A 6,173-nucleotide genomic window follows, 5' to 3' on the forward strand; every position below is an offset into this window, starting at 1 on the left:
ATATAGTTATATCATCCAAATAGATTACCACTGATTTATTAACTAACCCCTTGAATGTGATGTCCATGGCTCTCTGAAATGTGGCACCAGCATTAAATAGACCAAATGGCATCTTTTGATATGTGTATGTGCCCTATTTAGTTCTGAATGTGGTTTTTAATTGATCATCGAGATGTACCAACACTTGATTGTATCCTAAGAATCCACCCAAGAATGACATTAGTTCTGACCCCGCGACTACCTGCAGTATTTGTTCCATGGGAGGTAAAGGAAAATTATCCTTTTGGCAGGCTTTGTTAAGATTTTGAAAGTCAATGCAGATTCTAATGTCTCCATTTTTCTTTCTAACAGGGACCATATTGGAAACCCATTTGGAATGTTGAATGGGAAAAATTATTTTGGCTTTCATTCTCTTATTGAGTTCAGATTTGATCTGGTTTTCTAAATTGGGATGGATCTTTCTCAACTTTTGTTGGACAGGTTTTTCATCGTTTATCATTGGGGTAGTATGTTGGATGATGGAGGTGTCGTACATTTTGAGTTCATCGTAATTCCAAGCAAAGACACTTTTGTATTGTCTCAAGAGATGAATATACGCTAATTTTTCTTCAGGAGCTAGACCAAGGCCTAGATTGATATTCTGTGATTTGGTATTAGTTCCTAGATTTACTAATTCATAGTTCAACGTTGAACTTTGTAGTTTTGAATTGGTAGATCTTTTGAACCGATCTTTCAAATCATAAAGATCTTCTAACTTGACTACTGACTTAGGTATGGCATTGTTAGTGTTATCCTATTGCAATTGTCGGTCATGTTGGTCTTCGTCAATTATTTGATTGGTATAAGATCCTTCAGATGTGAGGAAACTCACAATGTCAAGATCGTCGTTGAAAATCCTACAATTGGTAATGTTATCAGGAATAGATGGTCTAAAAATTAATTCAATTGAAAATCGATCAGGGCTAAAATCTTCTGAAGGAATGATCTTGGAAACTACGTTAGCTAATAGGTCTGCACTAGCATTCTGGAGTCTAGGAATTGATGAAATATTAAATGCTATAAAGTGTTTAGTCAGATCTTGAAGTAAAGATTGGTAATGTTTTCAATGACCTGATAAACAATGTATAGTGTTACGTACCTGTCTGATTACAATTTTAGAATCTCCGAAAACTTGAAGGTTTTTGATGTCTAATTCGATTGCTTTGTACAACCCTTGGACTAAAGCCTCATATTCTGCGGTATTGTTGGCGCAATCAAATTTGAGTCTACAAGTTAGCATAGTTTTATCTCCCTCTGGACTTATTAACACGCATCCTGCTCCTACTCCTTCGTTAGACTTAGAACCGTCAAAAAATAATTTCCAAAATAAAGATTTATTTACAGGACTATCTATAAAATTAATACATTTAGAATTATCTATTTGAGAGAAATTTTCTACTTGAGATAAAACAAAATGTTCTAAGTATGGTGAAGTATGAGCATTAAAATTTCCTAGGAAAGAATCTACTGAGTAGTTGCCAATGATGTTATTGCTATATGCTACTGGTTCATTTTCTCCCTCCAGTTCTGTTACTATGTATTTCTGATGTCTTTCTCGCTCAACTTTTATTTGATTTGGTTTACCATTGTAAGGGAGCCACATGTGCAACCAATCAGTTGCAAAGTATCCATGAAGTTTTTGTGATCAATCTCTGCTAAGAATTAAGCCATAAAATTCCGGAATATCAGCAACTAAAATGTCGATAACTTGACATACCTTTGGGTTGGATGACAACCTTATGGTAACCTGATTTAACTCACCAATCACTTCGACTTGCAATCAATCTAATTGAACTATGCGCACAACAGATTTTTGTGGTTGAACGTTTAATTTTTCACATATTGGCTTTGGTAAAATATTTGATGAAGTTCCAGAATCCACTAAGCAATTATGGAAATCTTTATTGAAAATTCATAAGTAAGAAGAAATGGGGGAGTATGGCATCTCGATCTTCCTCCAATTAAGGTGATATCGTTTGGATCAACTTTATTAATCGCATTAGTTGGAGGTCTTCCCATATCATGGGAAGCTTGAGCGATTATAGCGGTGGCGGTGGGCAAAGGTACAGCTGGTACAACATGTAATTCTTTCAAAAGTATCTTTTGCTGGTGTTTTAACTTGCTCAATTCGTAAAAAGTGATATTGGCCCTACTCTTTTTCATGTCTTCTAAGATATTATACTCCATTTCATCCAAAACGATTAGCGTTTTAGATGGAGTTGATGGGTTTGTTTGGACTGGGATGGTTTGATTCGCTTTAGGTGTAGTTTTCTTGGCTGCGACTTTATCCTTAGTCATTGAGCTTGCGCTCTTTGGCTTAGGTGTAGGTTGAGGAGGATCAAGTTGATTTCTGTTGCGAGTACTAACCAGGAATGCCTCTTGATCCTCTTCATTTGGGAGGATGAAATCCCACATACCTTGTAACTCTACAACTTCTTCTTCATTGGTATGTTCTTCAGTAGTGATTTCCACTTCTTCTTCCTCAAATTCAGCACTTGTAATAACATTAGGGGGTTTGGAATCGGTTGAAGGTTTTCTTTTAAAAGGTCTATACGGCTTTTTAGAAGAAGTTTCTACCACTTGTTTCTTAATTTTGACCATCTTGTTAGACATGGTCTTCAAAACGTTTTGCAATCCTTCTAAATCGAATGGATCTTTCGATTGTTTTTTCTTGGGATCTTCCTTGAAAGTAACCTTCTTGGATTTTCATTCTTCTATCACGTTTTTCTTTTCTAGGGCCATAATACGTTTCTATACTGCTATTGCTTCTTTCATATTTTCAACTAAAGTTGTTTTATTAGCCCTATCAACAAAATTGCTATGTTTGATGGTAAAGCAGTAATGTACCATTCACTTCGCACTTCTTCGCTAGGCTTGGAAGCAATAGGAATTTTGTTTAAGATTTTATTGAAACATAAATTGAAATCTTTGATAGGTTCTTTTGACTCGGCCCTAAGGTTAGACAGGTCATTGATCAATGTTGTCGTAGACCTGTCATCACCAAACTTAGTCAGAAATTGTTCTTGGAAAATTTCCCAACTAGTAATAGATCCAGACGGTAATGAGAAATACCATGATCTGGCTGTTCCTTGTAGAGTATAAGGAAAAAGTCGAACAACAACATCTTCGTTGGTAACTCCATTGAGATTTATGGATAGCATAAATTTATTTATATGTTATTCTGGTAGCATGCCTGCCTCAGGATTAAACTTAGGCAGCCATTTTTCAGGATGAGCCAGTAGCTGACTCAAGGGTGCAGGCATTAAGATTTCCCCTGGGTTATTCCATGGAGATTGGGCCATCTCTGAACTACTAACAGAGGAAAGTGTAGAAAATGATCCCTGCGGTTGAGAAGATGAGGATATTACGATTCCAGATGATTGAGAAGGAGATGTGGGAGTACCGGTGGACTGATGGACAATGATCTGAAGTGGAGAAGTGGATGGTTGACTTCGCGGTGAAGAGGTTGAGATGGATGATGATTATGAAAGAGTCTCGCTATCAGACCCTTTAGGAGATTTCCTTGCTTTCTTCCTTGTAGGTAGAGGTAACTCAGTTGGCTGAACACCAAACTTTTCACTCTTCAATCTGGTAAGAGGATGAGCAGGGTTATATTGCGAAGTCACACTGCCTTGAGATTTATCAGATTTTTGAGGAGATATAGAAAATCGCTAAAGTTTGTGGATCAAAGATTCAACTTCAGGAGGTTCAATAGTAGATTGTTCTGAAATGTAAAGGTTGGTAGCAGCGGCTGTTGCTCCTGCGACTTCTGGCTTTGGATTTAAAGATTCTAAATGCGATGGAGAAGTTGGGGAGATGGTGAGGGCGATTTACTCTCAGAATGGTATTTAGATTTATACTTTCTTGCCATTTACAGTTCAGACCCTCCTTCTAGCACCAAATATGTTGAAGCCCCAAAAATCGGGTCTACAACGAGGGGGATACCCACCCGGTCCGGACCTTGGTTAGTAGCTCCTTTTCCATTTGGTATAGTGGGTCCGACTGGGGATATGGGACCAGTTTCCCATTTTATGTGTGTGTGTGTGAAGAATTGATATTTCCTTTTCTAAGAGTTCCTAAGTGAGATACTCTAATTCTAACTCTAATCTAATAACATGCAAATTGTATTCTAATAAGCAAAAATATCTAAATCTAGACTAACCCGAGGTGTAATCCTTCTATTATGTGATCTAAAATGATTTCAGATAACAATTGGTAATAAAGATCATTCAACTGTTATGAGAAAAGAATTTAATAAAGATGAACCACTTCGTATAAAAAGTTAGACGAAACAGTTGTGAAAGGCATATTTCATAATAAGCTACTCATACACTAAGCATAAATAAATAGCTATCACCGTACAAAAGTGCCAAATGATAACTCAAGCATTCACGCATAAATATATAAACAACTGGACATGAATATCACTTTTAAAACAAAGGCAGAAGTAGTTAAGAGATAAAAGTACCATTTATAACTAGTTCTACTCATGAGCTTCAAGTGATAATGATTTATCTCTTATTAATCCAACATCCACTAAGAGTACAGAAGTACAACATCAGTAGCAGATATTAGATGCAGATATCAATAAATCTTGTTCCATTCATTCATCAAAACCTCCTCAGAGGGTACAAAAGTGCATGTTCTGGGGATAAGTTTTTGATAAATTTCAGGAACCTTCTCTAAATGCATGAGAAGAGTTTAAATACTACTAACTAAATCTAAAAATAACTTATTACAAAAATGTAGGATGCGGTTTAAATGACCATCCTCATTTTAGGCAAAAATAAAACAAAATTAAAACTAAAACTGAATCTAAATTAAAACTATTAACTATTTCTGTATCTGCTCCTTGAAATCGCACGCGTTCAACATGTTTTTGAGAAGGGTCGGTTGTCCAACTTCCAATTTTAGCTGTGCTGCGAAAATGGAATCGGCAAGAGCTGGCGCCATCTTCTCGGTAGAATTGATGATGCACTTGAGAGTCATCCACTGGCTATATGGTTTTACCAAGTACATCCAGTAATAATCCCAATTCAACTTGGTTAACCTTTAGACTGATTCTACCTTTTCTTAAGCCTTCTATCTCCGGCCTATTTGCAGTTGCTGAGCATATATACATATCATTTTGAAGATATTTCTGACAAATACCACTGGTTTTAGGATTCAAGTTTTACTTTTTATCTCTATCGTTGCTTTCTTACAAATTTCTGGGCTTACAGGTGACTGAGTAGTTAGAAGCTTTCCTTTTCAAGAAGTTTTTCCCAGCGATGCGCGATTAGCACATCAGAAACTGCCTCAGTTTCTTGATCCAGGCTTCCCTGGTGCGATTTTTTGCCTTCTGCAAGTTTTCTTTTAGCGGATATAAAGCTCAAATTTTGTAAAAATAATGATTTAGTAAGCTCTTGACCCTGAGTTTTAAATTGTCTATTTCTGATATCAGTGTTGTCCAGTATCCATTTAATCATGTCTGTGTATGGAAGAATTTTGGGCCTCGCCGCTATCCTATGTAAGAATGAACAAGCTAGCTCTGTGATGGATGCCTCAGACGAACTATGTGAGCCTGCAGTAGCCTCAACTTCCATTACTCTCGGATTCTCTTCCTCAAGTAGATTATACATGCCTTCCCAAGTAGCAATACCAGCGTCTCTGTTATAGGCAGTATCTGTATACAAGGGCGCCATTTCTTTCTCCTCAGAGCTCGGGGCTTTTCCTTTCTTTCCCATGGTATCCTACATACTTCCTTGTATCGTTCTCTGCTCTTTGTTCCTGCAATTTACAAGTGAAGTGAGAATAATGATAAGGAAAGGTGATGGGAAAGTTTTAAATTCCGAAGACATATAAAATATACCACTTTACGTGAAATGACTCTTCGATAAGCTCAAAACCATATCCCATTAATGACTGGAAACTAACTCATTAATTAGCATTAAAGTGCATAACCATGTCTTGGTTTATGGAAAATACTTTTTCGAACCACAAGCTTGACAGATCTGCGATGAAGCGATTTTTCGATTTGCTTCGTAATATCGCAGATCACAACATTGCAGAATCACAACATTGCTTTATTGCTTGCTTGCTATATCACAAAATCGCTTTGCCACTTTATTTCACTATCCCATTATCGCAAAATT

The sequence above is a fragment of the Pinus tabuliformis genome, chromosome 7 (assembly GCF_031772625.1).
Source record: "Pinus tabuliformis cultivar Carrire ecotype Pingquan chromosome 7, CPIR1, whole genome shotgun sequence".
Lineage (NCBI taxonomy): Eukaryota > Viridiplantae > Streptophyta > Pinopsida > Pinales > Pinaceae > Pinus > Pinus tabuliformis.